The sequence below is a fragment of the Salvelinus namaycush genome, chromosome 30 (assembly GCF_016432855.1).
Source record: "Salvelinus namaycush isolate Seneca chromosome 30, SaNama_1.0, whole genome shotgun sequence".
NCBI lineage: Eukaryota > Metazoa > Chordata > Actinopteri > Salmoniformes > Salmonidae > Salvelinus > Salvelinus namaycush.
This window is the reverse complement of record NC_052336.1, coordinates 11,929,848-11,954,466: the sequence shown is the minus strand read 5'-3', so window position 1 is coordinate 11,954,466 and position 24,619 is coordinate 11,929,848.

Below are 24,619 nucleotides of genomic sequence, written 5' to 3'. Positions count from 1 at the left end.
TACTAGTAGTATTAGTAGTAGTATTATGCTTAGTGGTAGTAGGAGTAGTAGTAGTAGTAGGCTTAGTAGTAGTAGTAGTAGGAGCAGTAGTAGGTTAAGTAGTAGTAGTAGTAGGAGCAGTGGTAGGCTTAGTAGTACTAGTATCAGTAGCAGTAGTAGGCTTAGTAGTAGCAGTAGTAGTAATATGAGCAGTTGTAGTAATAGTAGTAGTACGCTAAGTAGTAGTAGTAGTGGTAGTAGTAGTAGTAGTAGTAGGCTAAGTAGTTTTAGTAGTAGTAGGAGCTGTAGTAGGCTTAATAGTAGTAGTAGTAGTAGCAGTAGTAGCAGTAGTGTTAAGCTAAGTGTTAAGGTTTGGGATAGACTTAAAACAAAAATAAAAATATATATATTTTATTACCGGGTTTGAACTTGCAACCTTCAGAACATCTGATTCTGAAGGTTGCAAGTTCAAACCCGGTAATAAAATATATATTTTTATATTTTTGTTTTAAGTCTATCCCAAACCTTAACACTTAGCTTAACCATTCAGAGTTAATGCCTAACCTGAACCTTAAACACTTATACGACCACTACTACTACCACTACCGCTACTAATACTACTAACAATGAAGTGACAACTACTTAGCCTACTGCTACTACTACTGCTACTAGTACTACTACTTCCTTTTTAAGTTCCAGCTGATAAAACATACAAACAAAACAGAATGGACTAAGATACAGTAGAATACTATAGAATACAGTACAGTATGGACGAGCGATGTCAGAGCAGAATGGACTAAGATACAGTAGAATAGCGTAGAAAAACCCAGTATAAACATAAGTTATCTCACCAGCTTGGACAATCCACTGCTAGCAGCATCATACCTGAAATCTGTGTTAACAGCTGATTTAACTTCTACCAATCCCAAATGAATCAACAATCAATTGAAGCAATTCTACTCTGCTCTTTACTTGTGATCTAAGACCAGAGGGGCAGCCGTCCTTATCAGAAAAGGCACTCCGTTTGTTTCCTTCAAAGTCATTTCAGATACTAATGGCAGATGTGTTATAGTGACGGGGAAACAGTTTAGCACACAGGTTGATCTGGCTAACCTCTATGGTCCTAATTGGGATGACGATACATTTTTCTCTGACCTCATAGCAACACTTCCTTACCTCAACTCTCATCATTTAATACTGGGTGGAGATTTCAACTGTGTATTACGTCCAAGTCTAGACAGATCCAGACCAAAGACCAACAAAGTAACATCAAAATCTGGCTCAGTAATCAACTCATTTCCAGAATCCTATAATTTGTCTTATTCATGAAGGAGGAGCTATCCCACTGCTAAATAGTACAATGTTTTTTCTCCAGTCCACCGCTCATACTCTAAGTTTGACTTTTTCCTGCTGGACAATACAATTCTTCCTTCTGTAACTAATAGCCAATATCACAGCATCGTTATCTCAGAACATAGCCCTGTCCAGCTAAATATCTGCATTCGGGACAGTAGTGCATCACAATGCGTGTGGCGACTTGACCCACTACTACTATCCTGTAGTGCCCATCAACTCACATTGATGTCTTTTTACAGGTCAACTGCACCGTTCTACTGTGTGGGAGTCGTTAAAAGCATATCTAAGGGGATACATTATTTCATACACAGCGTACGACAACAAACAGAGCACTAAATGCTTATTGGAACTATCAACTCATTCTAGATGTGGACAACATATACGCCTCTTCTCCGACTCCTGAACTCTACAATGAGAGACTGCTACACCAATCGGAATTTGACAATCTTTCCACGAAACAAACGGAGCAGCTTTTGTTTAAGTCGAGGCAGACATTTTATGAACACGGAGAGAAGGCTGGCAAGTTGTTATCTCACCAGCAATCCACTGCTACTGTAGCAGCACCAGACCTCTGTGTTGCAGCGGATTTCACTTCTACCAATCCCAAATGAATCAACAATACATTGAAGCAATTCTACTCTGCTCTTTCCTCGTCAGAGACTCTTCCTGACACATCTCGTATGCATGCATTTCTAGACAATCTGGACATCCAGATTGTCTCAATTGTGATGAACAAACCAACATGAATGCCTCAATAAGTGATGAGGAAGCTACTCTGGCAATCCAGTCCATGCAGAGTGGTAAAGCTCCTGGACCTGATGGCTTCCCTATTGAATTTTATAATGCATTCTCTTCCAAACTATCCCCTATCCTCAGCTCAATGTACAATGAAATCCTTTCTAATCAGAAACTGCCCCAGACACTTACCCAGGCGACAATTTTGGGTTTTGCTTAAAAAGGACAAGAATCCCCTAGACTGTGGCTCATACCGCCCTATAAGCCTCTTGTGCTGCGATTATAAAATTCTCACTAAGGTCCTCTCGTGCCGTTTAGAGACAGTGATGCCTAATATAATTAACTCTGACCAAACCGGATTTATCTCAGGTAGGCAATCTTTCTATAATATGCGCCAGCTATTTAATGTTCTTTATTCTGCCCACTTAACTCTACAGCCAGAGGTCGTCATCTCTCTTGATGCTGAGAAGGCTTTCGACCGGGTTGAGTGGGAATATCTATTTACAGTACTGGATTAAGATTTCGTACTTCTCCCAAGTGGCTTCTGTTGGCACTGACAATGTTACCTCCAGCTACTTCCCTCTCCTCAGGGGGGCCAGGCAGGGTTGTTGTTTATCCCCTTTCCTATTTGATATGGCTATTGAGCCTCTTGCTACGACGAGAGGCTTGAGGGAATATTAAGGGGCAACATAACTCACAAGATGCCCTTATATGCAGTTGATCTTATTTTATACATCTCTAACCCTGTGAAGTCTATACCCTAACTCTTGGATATGCTACAAGGTTTTGAGACATTCTCTGGTTATAAGCTAAAACTAACAAAAAGTGTACTCCTTCCCATTAATCAGTTAGCAGAAGGTATTGGCTATGCCAATTTCCCATTTAAGGTGCAGCATCAGGTCTTTACTTATTTGGGGATAAAGGTCCCACGCTAATTTAAGGCGGGTAGGGAGGGTTGGGTGGATGGGGGAATGAAGAGCTGGGGTTGTACTGTTCTTATGTTCTCATATCTGAAAAACTCAAAATAAAGTTACAAAAATAAGTAATACGATATGTGGTTCTCGGTAACGTCCGGATGAGCACAAATGAGACAGCTAAGACAGCTAAGACATCACCACGTTGACCAATCACATCGCTACTATTACACCCACTTGGTTCATCAACACACTAGTGCAAAGTACACTGTGTGTGTGTGTGTGTAGGCCTTTACATGTTGGTGTTAGTGTGGCTCCCGTTAGGTCCTACCATGCATCGTGTGTGTCTGTATGGTCGTCTGTTGTGGTGGTGGCCCGGTGCATTTCATCTAACCATTAGCAGTCTACTGAGCTGAAATGACTTTCCCTGCACCTGGGACCATGAGCCGTTTCAAATCAATGCTTGTGGCCGCTCTTAAATCAATGAGCCTCGTTGATTTAACTGGGGGACTCAACTGTGAAGCATGACCCAGAGAGACAGACAGAGAGAGACAGAGAGAGACAGGGAGAGCGAGATAGTTAGACAGAGAGAGAAAGGGAGAGAGAGAGAGATGAAGACAGTGGGAGGGAGAGACGGACAGGGAGGGAGGAAGAGAGAGAGAGAGGGGTATGAAGAGAGACATGGAGAGAGAGAGGGAGGGAGAGAGAAAGAGAGAGAAATGAAGACAGGGAGGGAGAGACGGACAGGGAGGGAGAGAGGGGGAGCTGGAGGGTTAGCAAGAGACTCATTCACAAGCACTGACCTCTATAATTACCAAATGTGCTTGCGCTGAAATAATTGCCCATTTGAGGAGGCAGGTGAATTTCATCTCTCTCTCTCTCTCTCTCTCCGCCTCATTGCTTTGAGAATCAGCACATCACTACACTACACTATGGCAGGCAGCTCTCTGATGCCTCATTGCTTTGAGAATCAGCACATCACTACACTACACTATGGCAGGCAGCTCTCTGATGCCTCATTGCTTTGAGAATCAGCACATCACTACACTACACTATGGCAGGCAGCTCTCTGATGCTTCATTGCTTTGAGAATCAGCACATCACTACACTACACTATGGCAGGCAGCTCTCTGATGCCTCATTGCTTTGAGAATCAGCACATCACTACACTACACTATGGTAGGCAGCTCTCTGATGCCTCATTGCTTTGAGAATCAGCACATCACTACACTACACTATGGCAGGCAGCTCTCTGATGCCTCATTGCTTTGAGAATCAGCACATCACTACACTACACTATGGCAGGCAGCTCTCTCTCCGCCTCATTGCTTTGAGAATCAGCACATCACTACACTACACTATGGTAGGCAGCTCTCTCTCCGCCTCATTGCTTTGAGAATCAGCACATCACTACACTACACTATGGCAGGCAGCTCTCTGATGCCCCATTGCTTTGAGAATCAGCACATCACTACACTACACTATGGCAGGCAGCTCTCTGATGCCTCATTGCTTTGAGAATCAGCACATCACTACACTACACTATGGCAGGCAGCTCTCTGATGCCTCATTGCTTTGAGAATCAGCACATCACTAAACTACACTATGGTAGGCAGCTCTCTGATGCCTCATTGCTTTGAGAATCAGCACATCACTACACTACACTATGGCAGGCAGCTCTCTGATGCCTCATTGCTTTGAGAATCAGCACATCACTACACTACACTATGGCAGGCAGCTCTCTGATGCCTCATTGCTTTGAGAATCAGCACATCACTACACTACACTATGGCAGGCAGCTCTCTGATGCCTCTGTGCTCCGCAGCTTCTGTTCTTTTTCTGGACCTAAGGCTGATTCCAATTTGTTTTGTTTCATCTCAGTGAGTATGTGCCTTTGTGTATATGTGTTTTTCTGTGCGTGCGTGCATGCGTGCGTGTGTGCGTGCGTGTGTGTGTGTGTTTATGTGTGTGCATGTGTGTGTTTCTGTATTCATGAGTGTGTATGTGTGTGTGTGTGTGTGTGTGTGTGTATGTGTGCAAGAGAGCAAAACAAATGGTTAGAGAGAGTGTGTTCCATAGAAGGAGAGATGGAGAGAGTGTGGCAGAGGAGAAAGAGAGGAGGTGGGCGTGTGGGGAAAAGGAGAGAGGGAGGGAGGGAGGTCGTGCGGGGCGTGGGCCAGGCTCGGGAGGGCAGATGTATTTATCTGGGTAATGATAGTCATCTGGGGCTGGCACACAGTGCCCCACTACTCAGCAGTGACAGTGATGTAGAGCACTGGGCTCTGTGGAGGGGCCCTGGCTGAAGATACCATGGCAGCAGCCAGCCCAGTCCCCACGGTGCTCATTAAACTTCCATAGATTGCCTTTCCACCCCCTCTCCCTTCCTCCATACCTCCCTCCCTCCTTCCATCTCTAGTCCCCTCTCCCCCCGCTGGGCCTTTCAAAAGTGCTTTTTATTAATTCATAAAAACACATTGCACAAGTGATTGAGTCTGATGTGCACTGGAGCAGCAAAATATGAGAGAGAGAGAGAGCTAGAGAGAGGTCGTCAGATTGGGAACAGGCCGGGCGGGGGGTGCACCCCCCCTCCAATTCAGACACCGCCACCTCAACCCCCCCCCCGAACACAGGCGTTGGTGGTTCAGCAGGGATGGAGTGAGGGGGGAGAAAGAAGTGATGAAGAAAAGGGGAGCTAGAAGGCTAGACAGATGTGTTGTGAAACATTAATAGCCAGTGCAGCAGCTTCCCTCAGGCTGTGGGGATGAAGGGCAGCCAACACAACTGCTGTGTTTCCCGCTTTCTCTTTTTACCCCCCCTCCCTTCTTCTCTCTCTCTCTGTCTCTCTCTCTCTCTACCGCTGACATGTACAGATTAAGCAGCATAAACACGTCTAACTATTCTGGCTGGGTGTGTGTCAGGCCGCCGCGTGCACACACGTGTGAGCGGGCCAACGGAGGGACGCAGGGCTGCTCATATTGTGGCTCTCTCTCTCGTTCTCCACCCCCACATCTCACTCTCTCTCTCTATCTCTCTCTCCCTCTCTCCTCTAAGAAGAGGACAGGCAGAGAAAGAAGAGAGAGAGGAACAGGCCTCAGATATGGATTACTACGATTGAATTAAAAACATTAGCTCGGGGCGAACAAATGAATCCTGATGATGAGGGTACTGGGGGAAAATTGAGAAAATGTGTTTGGCTGCGAGGGCCTTGAAAGCACCGGCTAATGGAATGGTGGAAGAGAGAAGCCAGAGCGAGGGAGAGAAAGAGGGAGAGGGAGGCAGTGAAAGAGAGAGATGGAGGGAGGGTGAGAGGGAAGGAGAGACAGGGTGGGAGGGAGCCAGACTGATGAACATAGAGAGTGATTGAGTAGCTAGAAGAGAGAGAGAGAGAGAAAAAAAGACAGAGAGAAATGAATGGAGAGGGGCCAGCAGGCTTCAAATTATCCATCATTACAGGCCAGCTCCATAACTATTACCCCTCTGGCCTGGGAGTGTGGGCTGGGCTGGGCAGACGCGGATCGTATCCAGAGAGAGAGGAAGGCAGGCGGACAAAAACACATTGAATAACAGCTGCAGTTTGCCCCCCCCCTGAACAGGAGAAATTATGGGTAGCCATCACATCCCCGACAGTGCCAACTTATGCCGTAACCCTGTTCCATCATGACCAGGTCATCATGACTTTGTGTGACGGTAGCTAACCTCTATGTATATTTATTCATGCAAAGTGCACGCAGACATTCACCACCTATGATCTTATGACAGCACATGTGGACATTAGAGATAGAATCTAGGGGCCTTCGTCGCCAGCTATGCCCAAAAAAGAGACCCTGGCACTTGTGGCGAAGTTGTGGATTCTCTGGCATTGAGACAGTGTAATATGCTGCCCAACTTCACTGTGTGAGACTGGTAGTGACCCCATTGAAATGCAGGCAAGGTGGGCATGGGCTGACAGGTGGGCAGCCACCCAACCTGAACCCAGCCACCCAGCCTGTCCCATTTTAGAGCAGAGCACCACCACCACCACCACCCCACGCCCAGTCAGTCACGCACCGCCTGGCTCGGTCACCCAAGCGTAACCGACAGCAACAGAAGGAAACAGAAGCCGATGCTAATAGGACACAAACACATCGCTGCATTAATGCACTTCCCCTAATGCTTATCTATGATTATAATGACTTATTATAATTGCTCTATTTATCTGGATAATGCATTGTGGGAATGCGCCGGGAGCAATCTGGGCTAGTCAGCTGATTGTGAGTAGGAAGCACAGGGTAGAATCAAGGTTGCGGTGGCACAGGGGCCTGTGTGAGTGGGCATTCTCCATTTTGGCTTTGTTTTCCAACTGTGTGTGTGTGTGTGTGTGTGTGTGTGTGTGTGTGTGTGTGTGTGTGTGTGTGTGTGTGTGTGTGTGTGTGTGTGTGTGTGTGTGTGTGTGTGTGTGTGTGTGTGTGTGTGTGTGTGTGTTTTCCACTCTTTAATTCTATGAATCAGGATAGGGGTGGTGGATAACTCTTATGGATAACTCTCTGGGTGTCGGCATCATGGATCACTCTCTGGGTGTCGGCATCATGGATCACTCTCTGGGTGTAGACATCATGGATCACTCTGACGGGTGTAGACATTATGGATCACTCTGACGGGTGGAGACATTATGGATCACTCTGACGGGTGGAGACATTATGGATCACTCTGACGGGTGTAGACATTATGGATCACTCTCTGGGTGTAGGCATTATGGATCACTCTGACGGGTGTAGACATTATGGATCACTCTGACGGATGTAGACATTATGGATCACTCTGACGGGTGTAGACATTATGGATCACTCTCTGGGTGTCTACATTATGGATCACTCTCTGGGTGTAGACATCATGGATCACTCTCTGGGTGTAGACATCATGGATCACTCTGACGGATGTAGACATCATGGATCACTCTCTGGGTATAGACATTATGGATCACTCTCTGGGTATAGACATTATGGATCACTCTCTGGGTGTAGACATTATGGATCGCTCTCTGGGTGTAGACATTATGGATCACTCTCTGGGTGTCTACATTATGGATCACTCTCTGGGTGTAGACATTATGGATCACTCTCTGGGTGTAGATATTATGGATCACTCTCTGGGTGTCTACATTATGGATCACTCTCTGGGTGTAGACATTATGGATCACTCTCTGGGTGTAGACATTATGGATCATTCTCTGGGTGTAGACATTATGGATCACTCTCTGGGTGTAGACATTATGGATCACTCTGACAGGTGTAGACAGTAAACAAGCCAAGCAAGGCCCTTCACAATAGAGACTGGAGGAGGAGAGCTTGTTGATGTCGGGGATCATTTACTCTAGCCTGACCATGTATTCCCCTGAGCCCCCAGCCATGACTAATGGCACACAGATCTGATTCCACAGTGATTCGCCATCCTTACAGAGAAAGAGATGGAAAGATGGAAAGAAAGAAAGAAACATTTACAGAAAGGTAGAAAGATGAAAGATGAAAAGGAGAGAAAGAGTGAGGTGGGAAATCACCTAGCATCTGGCACATGCTGTCAGTCCAGATTTCCCTAGCCATTAGGGCGAGGTGTGTGTGTGTGTGTGTGCGTGCATTTGTGCATGCATGTGTGTGTGTACGTGTGCATGTTTGCATTTGTGTGTGTGAGGAGGGGACACTTAAAGAGATTCTCTACTAATTCGGACTGTGAACAAAATAATTATACCTCTACTGTATATAGGAGTGAGAACTCTACTATAAGACAAGTTAATTCAAATGCAGTCCGAGACAGAGAGAGACACCTGGCGAAATCTGCTAAGGTAGAAGATACGGCAGAGACAAATAGGGTGCGAGAGAGTGACGGGAGAGAGAGAGAGAAGGTAAAGGAATGGTGGGCAGCCAACAGAGAGTAGGGACAGTAAACAGATCTATATATTTCTTCTGTATTTCTACCTTCTCGCTCTCTCTCTTCGCCGCATGCACTATCATTACCAGTTGTCGCGGCAACTGAGATACAGCAATCAAAGAAGCACGACGAGAGGCAGCAAGATGAAAGGAGGGAGAAAATGGAGGGAGAGAGAAAGGGAGATAAAAAGGAGGGCCTGTGGTTAGGAGGGTAATGAACCTAGTGTAAAAAAAGAAATACAAATCTCTCAGATATAGGACAGACACTATGTATTCGAGATGTTATTTGGGACTACAGTACCTGGGCTTCCTTGTAGTCAATGTGTTATTCAATGTGTTTGTATGGGCTAATAGCAGTAAGGCCCAACATTATTTTGTATCATTTTTATTTTCTTTTTCACAGAGGTGGCAACCACAGGTCCCAGAGTGGTGGGGGAGAAATTGTTTCCTTGGGCACAGAGTTTTTCCTGATCTGGTAAACTCTGGGTATGACATAGTAATAAATCACCTGTAAAAATGTTTTTTATATGGGCTATGATGGGACCAGATCTTTTTAAATCATGTCATATGGTTTAAAAAAGATTAAAATCCTGGAAAACCTCCTGACCCTAGGTAGGATGATAACATAAAAATCATGTCAAACAAATCATGAGTCGAATCCCTGTGGAAAGGGTTCTACATGGAACCCAAAAGGGTTCTACCTAGAACCAAAAGGGTTCTACCTGGAACTTAAAGGGGTTCTTTACAGGGTTCTCCTATGGGGACAGCTGAATATACTTTTTTTCTAAGAGTGTAGCTACACCACAGTAAGCGTGGGAGGGAGGAAGTGCTAGCCCACCAGAAGAAGGGGGGCTGGCTGTGTCTGAGTGAGGTGTTTGTCTGTGCTGCCCCAGTGCACATCAATCTGTTTAATTTTAGCTACAGATTGTCGCTGTCTCTTTATGCATGGCCAGCATGAGGCCTACATCCGTCACGAGGCAGCACATTAACAAGGAGATGGACTGTTAGGAGGAACAGATGGCCACCTGGCCAAAGTGTCGTAGTGCAGGACGCCCGCCCGGCAGGGGTTTCAGTGCCAGTTCCTAGAACCCAGGGCCTGGTGGGCCGAGAGGAAGTCTGACCCTGGTCCATTAGAACTAGTCAGGCAGCCTGGAGGGCCACTGATGGAGGAGGGGTGGGGGTTTGGGCTGAGGATGGATCTGGATGGGCACATAGAGATAGGGTGACCACATGTCCAGGATTGCAATTTAGCAACAAATTCAAACACCACTAATTTAGAAAGAAATGGATTTGTTTCAGTCAGACATTCCAACCTGTCTTTTGCAGTCACGTTGCGCTTATGAAAATATATAAATCATCAGGATGTGGTAGCCTAAGCCTACTGGTGATGTTCAACACTTCTCTAATCGTTGTTGAGATGCGATATTCTGCGCAGTGCCAAAACGAACTCTGAACAAACTGTATTAATTTGGGGACAGGTCAAAATGCATGAAACATTTATGGCAATTTAGCTAGCTAGCTTGGTGTTGCTAGCTAATTTGTCCTGGGATATAAACGTTGGGTTGTTATTTTACCTGAAATGCACAAGGTCCTCTACTCTGACAATGAATCCACAGATAAAAGGGGAAACTGAGTTGTTTCTAGTGATCTCTCCTTCTTCAGGCTTCTTCTTCTTCTTTGGACTTAATATGGTTGTTGACAACCAACTTTAACGTGCATTACCACCACCAACTGAACTGGAGTGTGGACCTCAGTTCCTCTTTCAATCACCCATGTGGGTATATGCTCCTAAAAACCAATGAGGAGATTGGAGAGGCGGGACTTGCAGCGCGTCAAGTGTCACAAATAGAACCAAGTTCTATTTTAGCGCCTGGCTAGGTTTCAGGATGTCTCATTCCATCCTGGTTCTGCACTAAATGCAAACGGCCTGGCCGTTGATACAGTATTTAGAACGTATAATTCAAAATGATACACAAATGATCCGACATCCGTCTGTGCTGATCGTTGTAATAATCTGTCTGTGCTGATCGTTGTAATAATCTGTCTGTGCTGATCGTTGTAGTAACCTTTCTGTGCTGATCATTGTAGTAATCTATCTGTGCTGATCGTTGTAGTGATCTGTCTGTGCTGATCGTTGCAGTAATCTGTCTGTGCTGATCGTTGTAGTAATCTGTCTGTGCTGATCATTGTAGTAATCTGTCTGCTGATCGTTGTAGTGATCTGTCTGTGCTGATCGTTGTAGTGATCTGTCTGCTGATCGTTGTAGTAATCTGTCTGTGCTGATCGTTGTAGTAATCTGTCTGTGCTGATCGTTGTAGTAATCTGTCTGTGCTGATCATTGTAGTAATCTGTCTGCTGATCGTTGTAGTGATCTGTCTGTGCTGATCGTTGTAGTGATCTGTCTGCTGATCGTTGCAGTAATCTGTCTGTGCTGATCGTTGTAGTAATCTGTCTGCTGATCGTTGTAGTAATCTGTCTGTGCTGATCGTTGTAGTGATCTGTCTGCTGATCGTTGTAGTAATCTGTCTGTGCTGATCGTTGTAGTGATCTGTCTGTGCTGATCGTTGTAGTGATCTGTCTGCTGATCGTTGTAGTAATCTGTCTGCTGATCGTTGTAGTAATCTGTCTGTGCTGATCGTTGTAGTAATCTGTCTGTGCTGATCGTTGCAGTAATCTGTCTGTGCTGATCGTTGTAGTAATCTGTCTGTGCTGATCGTTGTAGTAATCTGTCTGTGCTGATCGTTGCAGTAATCTGTCTGTGCTGATCGTTGTAGTAATCTGTCTGTGCTGATCGTTGCAGTAATCTGTCTGTGCTGATCGTTGTAGTAATCTGTCTGTGCTGATCGTTGTAGTGATCTGTCTGTGCTGATCGTTGTAGTAATCTGTCTGTGCTGATCGTTGCAGTAATCTGTCTGTGCTGATTGTTGTAGTGATCTGTCTGTGCTGATCGTTGTAGTGATCTGTCTGTGCTGATCGTTGTAGTGATCTGTCTGTGCTGATCGTTGCAGTAATCTGTCTGTGTTGATCGTTGTAGTAATCTGTCTGTGCTGATCGTTGCAGTAATCTGTCTGTGCTGATCGTTGTAGTAATCTGTCTGTGCTGATCGTTGCAGTAATCTGTCTGTGCTGATTGTTGTAGTGATCTGTCTGTGCTGATCGTTGTAGTGATCTGTCTGCTGATCGTTGCAGTAATCTGTCTGTGCTGAATATTGTAGTGGCGTACTACTCATATGCACTCTTATACAAATGCCTCATCATCCTGCATGCTCCTGATAGCAACTAGGCGGCCATGTTGGATTAATGTCATGGAGGGGCATGGGGAGTGACATACTGTATGATGCAGGCTCTGTTGGCTCAGTGTGCGTGTGGTTGCCTGGTGTGGGGATGTTCTCTGGCCATGAGACGGCTCTTTGTGCGGCCAAGCCACTTGCTTCTGTGTGGAACTTGACATCTCTGAGCACAAAGGAACAAGTGCACAGTGTGTAGGAGGGACCAGAGCCAGAGGAAAAGGGGGGATGAGAGGGAAATGGGGGGATGGAGGGAGGAAGGGAGGAGGGGAGGCGCCTTGGAGGAGGAGGCTGGAAAGCGATGAGCGCCATCTGCTGTTTGGTCACACTCTGTGACGTCAGTGACCCACATGCCTTTTCTGCTTGGTGTCATTGGCCAACGGTATGAGGTCACTGGAAACTGAGGCACCAGATGTTAATCTGTTTTTTAAGGAGTCAAATCACTGAATGATCAACAGAATAGTTTTGTCAATTAAAATGACCTCATTATCTCCAGACATGCCCTCCATAACAATCAGATAACAGCACTGTGATTGACAGCATTTTAAACCAGGTCTTGATCTGAACAAATCATGTGCTGTATATCGTTTTGTTCATTGACTCCCTGACACTTTGATGTTTACCAAACATTCATTTATCATTGATTAACGTACATATATGAAAGCAGGAGAATGAGGAAGAGAGAATTGACATGAGATAACAGATGTATCTTGTGGGTTCACAGACTCATGCTGAGACACTGATGGATTCTGTTTACAGTGGGTCTTTAGTAAGCTCTTCCCATCAATAGAAATGGCATTAGTTCTCTCAGCAGTTAATAGCCAATCGATGGCCAGAGAAGATTATGGGAGTCCTGCTGGATAAGAGCACTGTGTGATGATTGGTATCACAATGATAAGACAGGACTTGTAGCGAAGTGTCTTTCATGTGTGTGTGTGTGTGTGTGTGTGTGTGTGTGTGTGTGTGTGTGTGTGTGTGTGTGTGTGTGTGTGTGTGTATATATATATATATATATCACCACCATGCACCAGCAGCATTGAACCAGGCCCCCTGCGGATGTGGGTTGCACTGTCAGGCCGAGTCAGAAATCACAGACACAGCTTGATTCTGTCACCTTCCCTGGAGAGACCCGCACGCATGCGCACACATACACACACATACACACACACACACACACACACACACACATACACACACACGGCCCGCTGCCTCATCACCCCAGGAGACAGTGCAGAAGTTGGGGCTGAATGGCTAGGCAGTTGGGTGGCTAGGCACCACATCAACCCTCCAATCTGCTCTTTAAGTTCACCGAGAGCCTGAAGCGTTGTTAGGCCTGGGTACAGATGTTTTGTTTCTCCATCCAATTTTCCAGCCGGAACACACATGAGCTGGTTCTCACTCTTAGAGCTGTTTGAGAGTGCCCTGGGTGAAACCCTGGCAAAGCCGTCACTAGGAGGATGGAGGGCAGAGAGGAGGTCACAGATAGGCCATGACTGTCTCAGTGTCACGCCAGCCTGACTTCAAATCAGATTGGATCTTTAGGAAGCTGGCACTGGCTACCACTGTGAAGGGCTGGACGGTGGATGATAGATACAGTCTCTATCACAGTGAAGGGCTGGATGGTGGATGATAGATACAGTCTCTATCACAGTGAAGGGCTGGATGGTGGATGATAGATACAGTCTCTATCACAGTGAAGGGCTGGATGGTGGATGATAGATACAGTCTCTATCACAGTGAAGGGCTGGATGGTGGATGATAGATACAGTCTCTATCACAGTGAAGGGCTGGATGGTGGATGATAGATACAGCCTCTATCACAGTGAAGGGCTGGATGGTGGATGATAGATACAGCCTCTATCACAGTGAAGGGCTGGATGGTGGATGATAGATACAGTCTCTGTCACAGTGAAGGGCTGGATGGTGGATGATAGATACAGTCTCTATCACAGTGAGGGCTGCATGGTGGATGATAGATACACAGTGAAGGGCTGGATGGTGGATGATAGATACAGTCTCTATCACAGTGAAGGGCTGGATGGTGGATGATAGATACAGTCTCTATCACAGTGAAGGGCTGGATGGTGGATGATGGATACAGTCTCTATCACAGTGAAGGGCTGGATGGTGGATGATAGATACAGTCTCTATCACAGTGAAGGGCTGGATGGTGGATGATAGATACAGTCTCTATCACAGTGAAGGGCTGGATGGTGGATGATAGATACAGTCTCTATCACAGTGAAGGGCTGGATGGTGGATGATAGATACAGTCTCTATCACAGTGAAGGGCTGGATGGTGGATGATAGATACAGTCTCTATCACAGTGAAGGGCTGGATGGTGGATGATAGATACAGTCTCTATCACAGTGAAGGGCTGGATGGTGGATGATAGATACAGTCTCTATCACAGTGAAAGGCTGGATGGTGGATGGTAGATACAGTCTCTATCACAGTGAAGGGCTGTATGGTGGATGATAGATACAGTCTCTGTAGTGTACACTCTGAAATGTCTCCAAGGGAGTGTCTTCCTACCAGTGAACAGGGTGAGAAACACACTACATGACATTTAATGCAGCGTGGAGAAGAATAAGAAGCCAACTAACCTCTTTCATCGTCTTTCTTTTTCTCTCTTTCTCTCTCTCTACCTCTGTCTGTCTCTGTCTACCTCTGTCTCTCTCTCTACCTCTGTCTGTCTCTCTCTCTACCTCTGTCTGTCTCTCTCTCTCTCCTCTGTCTGTCTCTGGCTACCTCTGTCTGTCTCTCTCTCTACCTCTGTCTGTCTCTCTCTCTCCTCTGTCTGTCTCTCTCTCTACCTCTGTCTGTCTCTCTCTCTACCTCTGTCTGTCTCTCTCTCTACCTCTGTCTGTCTCTCTCTCCATCTAGGGCCACTAGAGCAGCTAAACAACACGTTTTGCGTTATCTCTCTAATGACCGTGAATGTGGCCAGGAGCACGCACGGACCACAGGTGGGTCTATGTGAGATAATGTAGTGTTGTGTCTTGAAAACACAAATGATCCCAGCTGGAATTGCACCATTATTTCAATCAAAGAACTCAATTGTCACTGATAGGAGATTTTCTGCTCTGCTGTTTCACATTTGATTCAAAGGGGTTAAGATTCGACTCCCACAAAGCATTTGTTTTGGCGGTGGAACTGCGCTAGAGCTGACAAATCCACAAGTAGCTCCCGGATTATGTCTAAAGCGGACACTGTCATTGGCTGCACAGAGTCGCATCAACACTAGAAGCGCCAATTGAGTCATTTTGACTTAATATGAATTTAAAATCGAGATACTGTATCTCTGCCACGCCTGCCTCCATGCTTGACTTTTCCTAAATACATCTATTAAACACAGGTATGTTGTTAGAATTTCGATATCACAAACATAATTTGTGTTTTAGCAGTTTTAAAAGGACATGTCATTTTTTTCCCAGGGAGTGACAAAGTATTTTTTTCTCCAAATCCTCTTCCCAGAGTCACATGCAGGTAAGACTGTTTCAAAATATCACTATTTCCAAGATGAACCTCTGTTCCACACATGAGCATGAGTCAATAGTTAGTTTACAGTAAGATAAACTAATGAAAATGCTATGGTGTTCTTTGAAATAACAATTTTTTCATGTTATCCAAGACCTTCATAAGCACAACCAAATGTACATTTTCCCAATAGCATATATTAAATATATTTATTATAATGTTGGAGTCAAAATTACGGTTTTCTAAACAGCCTTGTTTACAAGTCAAAGCACTAGCATCTGAGCAACATACAAATTATCGTAAAATAGATACAAATTACTCATTTGAAATTTGTGACAGGCACACAAAAAATGTAAATGTCTTGTGTCCAGTTCATGATTTTCTTCATGATAATTCCAATTTGTTGTGGCTAATGTTAGCTAGTTTAGCTAGGTGGCTAATGTTAGCTAGGCTAGGCGTTAGGGTTAGGGTAAGGGTTAGCTAACATGTTAGCTAGGCTAGGTGTTAAGGTTAGGGTTAGGGTAAGGGTTAGCTAACATGTTAGCTAGGCTAGGTGTTAAGGTTAGGGTTAGGGTTAGCTAACATGTTAGCTAGGCAAGGTGTTAAGGTTAGGGTTAGGGTAAGGGTTAGCTAACATGTTAGCTAGGCTAGGTGTTAAGGTTAGGGTTAGGGTAAGGGTTAGCTAACATGTTAGCTAAGTAGATAAAAAGTAGCAAATAGTTACAAAATTAGCTAAAATTATAAAGTTGTCCATCACCTACGCGTTATACGCCCACCCATCCTCCTTGAGCAACCTCCCTCCTATCGTTTCTGTCTTACCTTCATCTGTGATTGAAACGCACTGGATACAAAATAATTTGTTGGACACACATATTTACATATTTTTGTGTCTTTCATTTGTAATTCGTGTCTATTTCATCAGAATTCTTGATAAGGGGTAGTTGTGAGATTGGGCTGATAGAAATCCTCATTACTTTTGTTAATTTGAGTGTCATTATTTCTATAGAGCAGACACTTTCTCGTTCTGAAGTTCTAAGGCGAGTGGGACGGGTGTGGCTTCGTGAAAATGACCACACGAGCAGCCGCTCACTGATTTGACAGCTCCAACATAGTTACACATCCGACACAGCCAGAAATACAGCTATGCGGGTGCCGGCTAATCGCGGGTTAACCCTTGATCTGACTGAATCTAGACCAGGCTGTATTGGAGGCGTTGGGTTAACCCTTGATCTGACTGAATCTAGACCAGGCTGTATTGGAGGCGTTGGGTTAACCCTTGATCTGACTGAATCTAGACCAGGCTGTATTGGAGGCGTTGGGTTAACCCTTGATCTGACTGAATCTAGACCAGGCTGTATTGGAGGCGTTGGGTTAACCCTTGATCTGACTGAATCTAGACCAGGCTATATTGGAGGCGTTGGGTTAACCCTTGATCTGACTGAATCTAGACCAGGCTATATTGGAGGCGTTGGGTTAACCCTTGATCTGACTGAATCTAGACCAGGCTATATTGAAGGCGTTGGGTTAACCCTTGATCTGACTGAATCTAGACCAGGCTGTATTGGAGGTGTTGGGTTAACCCTTGATCTGACTGAATCTAGACCAGGCTATATTGGAGGCGTTGATAACAGTATGGCCGGCACAACTCTCCCAAACTGCTTGACGAACTTCCTATCAGATCGTTGTACGTTCATGGACATCATCATTAGACATTGACACAGAGCCACATCCCGCCGTAAAGTATGTGTCTGAATACACACCTCGGGGTGGATCGTTCAATGCCGGTATACTGTACAGCATTATCAGCAACGATCAAATGCCGGTATACTGTACTGCATTATCGGCAACGATCAAATGCCGGTATACTGTACAGCATTATCAGCAACGATCAAATGCCGGTATACTGTACAGCATTATCAGCAACGATCACATGCCGGTATACTGTACAGCATTATCAGCAACGATCACATGCCGGTGTACTGTACAGCATTATTGGCAACGATCACATGCCGGTATACTGTACAGCATTATCGGCAACGATCAAATGCCGGTATACTGTACAGCATTATCAGCAACGATCAAATGCCGGTATACTGTACAGCATTATCAGCAACGATCAAATGCCGGTATACTGTACAGCATTATCGGCAACGATCAAATGCCGGTATACTGTACAGCATTATTGGCAACGATCACATGCCGGTATACTGTACAGCATTATCAGCAACGATCAAATGCCGGTATACTGTACAGCATTATCAGCAACGATCAAATGCCGGTATACTGTACAGCATTATTGGCAACGATCACATGCCGGTATACTGTACAGCATTATTGGCAACGATCACATGCCGGTATACTGTACAGCATTATCAGCAACGATCAAATGCCGGTATACTGTACAGCATGATCAGCAACGATCACATGCCGGTATACTGTACAGCATTATCAGCAACGATCACATGCCGGTGTACTGTACAGCATTATTGGCAACGATCACATGCCGGTATACTGTACAGCATTATTGGCAACGATCAAATGCCGGTATACTGTACAGCATTATCAGCAACGATCAAATGCCGGTATACTGTACAGCATTATCAGCAACGATCAAATGCCGGTATACTGTACAGCATTATCGGCAACGATCAAATGCCGGTATACTGTACAGCATTATTGGCAACGATCACATGCCGGTATACTGTACAGCATTATCGGCAACGATCAAATGCCGGTATACTGTACAGCATTATCAGCAACGATCAAATGCCGGTATACTGTACAGCATTATCAGCAACGATCAAATGACGGTATACTGTACAGCATTATTGGCAACGATCACATGCCGGTATACTGTACAGCATTATTGGCAACGATCACATGCCGGTACACTGTACAGCATTATCGGCAACGATCAAATGCCGGTATACTGTAAAGCATTATCGGCAACGATCAAATGCCGGTATACTGTACAGCATTATCAGCAACGATCAAATGCCGGTATACTGTACAGCATTATCAGCAACGATCACATGCCGGTATACTGTACAGCATTATCGGCAACGATCACATGCCGGTATACTGTACAGCATTATCGGCAACGATCAAATGCCGGTATACTGTACAGCATTATCAGCAACGATCAAATGCCGGTATACTGTACAGCATTATCAGCAACGATCAAATGACGGTATACTGTACAGCATTATTGGCAACGATCACATGCCGGTATACTGTACAGCATTATCAGCAACGATCAAATGCCGGTATACTGTACAGCATTATCAGCAACGATCAAATGCCGGTATACTGTACAGCATTATCAGGAACGATCACATGCCGGTACACTGTACAGCATTATCAGCAACGATCACATGCCGGTATACTGTACAGCATTATCAGCAACGATCACATGCCGGTACACTGTACAGCATTATCGGCAACGATCAAATGCCGGTACACTGTACAGAATTATCGGCAACGATCAAATGCCGGTATACTGTACAGCATTATCAGCAACGATCACATGCCGGTACACTGTACAGCATTATCGGCAACGATCAAATGCCGGTATACTGTACAGCATTATCGGCAACGATCACATGCCGGTATACTGTACAGCATTATCAGCAACGATCACATGCCGGTACACTGTACAGCATTATCAGCAACGATCAAATGCCGGTATACTGTACAGCATTATCAGCAACGACCAAATGCCGGTATACTGTACAGCATTATCAGCAACGATCAAATGCCGGTATACTGTACAGCATTATCGGCAACGATCAAATATCGGTATACTGTACAGCATTATCAGCAACGACCAAATGCCGGTATACTGTACAACATTATCAGCAACGATCAAATGCCGGTATACTGTACAGCATTATCGGCAACGATCAAATATCGGTATACTGTACAGCATTATCAGCAACGATCAAATGCCGGTATAATGTACAGCATTATCAGAAACAATCAAATGCCGGTATACTGTACAGCATTATCAGAAACAATCAAATGCCGGTGTAATGTACAGCATTATCAGCAACAATCAAATGCCGGCCTCACGAGGCATCTCCACCATTTCTTGTCCATTACAGCTACACATCCAGACAGAGTTCAACTGGCCCATCTACATGGTGTGTCTGGTCCTTATCTTCTGTTTATACATGGTGTGACTGGTCCTTATCTACTGACTATACATGGTGTGACTGGTCCTTATCTACTGACTATACGTGGTGTGACTGGTCCTTATCTACTGACTATACATGGTGTGACTGGTCCTTATCTACTGACTATACATGGTGTGACTGGTCCTTATCTACTGACTGGTCCTTATCTACTGACTATACGTGGTGTGACTGGTCCTTATCTACTGACTGGTCCTTCTCTACTGACTATACATGGTGTGACTGGTCCTTATCTACTGACTATACATGGTGTGACTGGTCCTTATCTACTGACTATACATGGTGTGACTGGTCCTTATCTACTGACTGGTCCTTATCTACTGACTATACATGGTGTGACTGGTCCTTATCTACTGACTATACGTGGTGTGACTGGTCCTTATCTACTGACTATACATGGTGTGACTGTGCAGATGACACAATATGACAGAGACACTGTTGACCAGGGGGGTGGGTCAATCTGGGGGGACAGAGTGGGTCAGGATGGTGCTGGGGAAAGGTCATCGCCATGGAGCAGCTGTCTGCCGCATCATCACTCAGAGACTGTGTGGAGAGCTGTGTGTGTGTGTGTGTGTGTGTGTGTGTGTGCCTGTGTTCATGTGTGTCTTTGATTTTGTGTGTGTGCGTGTGCGTGCGTGTGCGTGTGCGTGTGCGTGTGTATGTGTGTGTGGGATAACAAATGGAGACTTCACCTTTAGATTATCCAGTATACCTGGTGTGTGTTATTTAAGGCCTGTCCATCCATCACACAGGGGAGGCCACACCATTTATCAAGGGCAATGGGAAATAGGGAACATTTGGGGGTGAGAGTGATAGCTGGTTGCTAATAGAGCTACTGAGCGACCGCGCTGCAGTCCCTTCAAAGCCAGCGTTAGCATTATAGCAATGAGATTTAGCTAATGCTAGCATATAGCAAGGTGAGATTGTGCTGGTTATATGGCTAAATGCTATTTGTCAGAGCGGGCCGTCATTCAAGAAAACAAAACGGTCGATATTCAATCAATCATAACATCGACAGAGTAATAAATAATATGAGCAATTCATCAATAAACAAACAAATAGACTGAATTACTACATAGCGTAAATTAATCAACTCAACAAACAAGCAAATCATTAAAAGAATCATCTGAATGACGTGAGGCATTCGTTCATATATCTGTGTTGTAATATAGATAACCCATATGACCAATAGGAAGATCTACCAGTGCTTTCATTTGACCAATAAGAAGAGAGTATCTACCAGTGCTTTCATTTGACCAATAAGAAGAGAGTATCTACTAGTGCTTTCATTTGACCAATAAGAAGAGAGTATCTACTAGTGCTTTCATTTGACCAATAAGAAGAGAGTATCTACTAGTGCTTACATTTGACCAATAAGAAGAGAGTATCTACTAGTGCTTTCATTTGACCAATAAGAAGAGAGTATCTACTAGTGCTTTCATTTGACCAATAAGAAGAGAGTATCTACCAGTGCTTTCATTTGACCAATAAGAAGAGAGTATCTACCAGTGCTTTCATTTGACCAATAAGAAGAGAGTATCTACCAGTGCTTTCATTTGACCAATAAGAAGAGAGTATCTACCAGTGCTTTCATTTGACCAATAAGAAGAGAGTATCTACCAGTGCTTTCATTTGACCAATAAGAAGAGAGTATCTACTAGTGCTTTCATTTGACCAATAAGAAGAGAGTATCTACCAGTGCTTTCATTTCACAAAATGGTTAATATGATCAATCTACCAAATGTCATATTGCTATCAGTGTTAATAAACAGGCTATTTGGTTATTGGACCAATCCCCCACAGAGGTAATGAGGCATTATTTGGTTATTGGACCAATCCCCCAGAGAGTTAATGAGGCATGAACGTGATCAAATTATTCACAATACAACAACAACAACAAAGGTGGTTTATTTTCTGCTCAACACTAATTAGTCTAATTAACGAGAGTGTTTATCGTAGGGTGACCTTATCATTAATCCTTCAAAGCAAAATACTGACTACATTTATTGTTGAATGACTGCTTAATCAATGAGTTATATGAGCCATATTCTAGGAGACTATGTTGGTGCATGGGGATCTCTCCTAAAGATGACTGTTATTCAACATTGAACGCTATGAGTGAGATATAAGCTATGGAACAACTGCCAACATATCAATGCAAAGAATTGTTGGATTCGTAGTTCTCTCATTCTTGGCTAAGGACTACAGGTTGTCAGGTTGTTTCTTTGTCTCTCTGTTTCACCATATTTAACTCTCTTTGTCTATCTGTTCTTTCCATTCTCTCTCTCCTCAAGGCTGTGTGTCTCTCTGTTTCACCATATTTAACTCCCTTTGTCTACCTGTCGGTCTTCATTCTCGTCTCTTTAATTAAATAGTTCTGTCTATTCTATTTTCTTTCGTTCCTCTGTCCACAGCTACCATTTTCCATCTCTTCATTCCATTCTCTTTCTCCAATGCACTCTCTCTATTTCAAAATGTCTATCTATTGTTTACCTCCATGGCCAAGTCGTCTCAGTCGCTCCAGCCCATTGTCTATCTCGCTCTTCTTTGTCTCTCCACCCCCCTCTCTCTCTCTCCCTCCTTTTGTCTCTCCACCCCCTGCTCTCTCTCTCTCTCTCTCTCTCTCTCTCTCTCTCTCTCTCTCTCTCTCTCTCTCTCTCTCTCTCTCTCTCTCTCTCTCCTTATGTCTTCTCCACCCCCCCTCTCTCTCTTTCTCTGTCCTTGTCTCCCCCCTCTCTCTCTTTCTCCTTTTGCCTCACCATCCCCCCTCTCTCTCTCTCTCCTTATGTCTTCTCCAACCCCTCTCTCTCTCTCTCTCTCTCTCTCTCTCTCTCTCTCTCTCTCTCTCTCTCTCTCCCTCTCTCTCCTTATGTCTTCTCCACCCCCACCCCCCCCTCTCTCTCCTTATGTCTTCTCCAGCCCAAGTGGGGGCAGAGGTAGGAGGAGGGAGTGATTGGAATTCATTACAGTCAAATGATTGCAAACTCTGGCAGCCAAGAGGTTTTCTAATCACAGATGAATGGTTAGAGTGTTAACACGGGCAGGGTATGAGTGGAGGAGAGTAGAGCTGCCGCCAATGTAGCGTTCTCTAGGGCTCTTCAAATGGTGCTTCTAATGGGGGACTTTCTCACACTGAATAGATATACTGACATTACCAGTCTCGGCATACAGGCAGGCTCACTCATAATAAACCAAAGATGTAGGCCTACTGCAGCTAGTAGCTACTGCTATTCAGGCAAAACAAAATGGGAGGGTGAAATGCATAAAAACTACCTGTGAGAAAGGCCTTTTTAAATGAGATTTGGATGATAAGGTAGCCTTAACAGGTGCAACAATTTTAAGCGGCGCTTGAGAAACATCCTATCTGTTATAAGCAGGCCTACATCAAGTCAAGGACACTCATTGTCAGTCTTTCAGAGTGTAAATTAGTTCATAAAGATTATGTATAAACATATAAAGACCATGTATAAATAGCATGTATAAATAGCATGTAGAAAGAGCATGTACAAACCTACAAACAGTATGTATAAATAGCATGTATAAAGAGTATGTATTAATAGCATGTATAAACGTATAAAGAGTATGTATTAATAGCATGTATAAATAGCATGTATAAAGAGCATGTATAAAGAGTATGTATTAATAGCATGTATAAAGAGTATGTATTAATAGCATGTATAAACGTATAAAGAGTATGTATTAATAGCATGTATAAATAGCATGTATAAAGAGCATGTATAAAGAGTATGTATTAATAGCATGTATAAAGAGTATGTATTAATAGCATGTATAAATAGCATGTATAAAGAGCATGTATTAATAGCATGTATAAAGAGTATGTATTAATAGCATGTATTAATAGCATGTGTAAACGTATAAAGAGTATGTATTAATAGCATGTATAAATATCATGTATAAAGAGTATGTATTAATAGCATGTATAAACGTATAAAGAGTATGTATTAATAGCATGTATAAATAGCATGTATAAAGAGCATGTATAAATAGCATGTATAAAGAGTATGTATAAACCTACAAAGAGTATGTATAAATAGCATGTATAAATAGCATGTATAAATAGCAGGTATAAACCTATAAAGAGCATGTATAAAGAGCATGTATAAACCTATAAAGAGCATGTATAAAGAGCATGTATAAAGAGCATGTGTCACGCCCTGACCATAGAGAGCTTTTTATTCTCTATGTTGGTCAGGTCGGGGTGTGACTAGGATGGGTCATCTAGGTGATTATATTTCTATGTAGGCCTGGTATGGTTCCCAATCAGAGGCAGCTGTTTATCATTGTCTCTGATTGGGGATCATATTTAGGCAACCATTTCCCCTTTGTGCTTTGTGGGATCTTGACTATTTATAGTTGCCTGTGAGCACTATACTAGCTTCACGTTTCGTTTTGCAATTTATTGTTTTCTTTGAGTTTCACTTCCTTGTTCAAATATTTTTTATTGAACACACACCAGAATGGTGTATAAAGATGATCGAACCATACCTCGCTGCATCTTGGTCCACTCATTGTAACGATCGTGACAGCATGTATAAATAGCAGGTATAAAGAGTATGTATAAATAGCATGTATAAAGAGTATGTATAAACCTATAAAGAGCATGTATAAAGAGTATGTATAAACATATAAAGAGCATGTATAAAGAGTATGTATAAAGAGCAGGTATAAAGAGTATGTATAAACCTATAAAGAGCATGTATAAATAGCATGTATAAAGAGTATGTATAAACCTATAAGGAGCATGTATAAAGAGC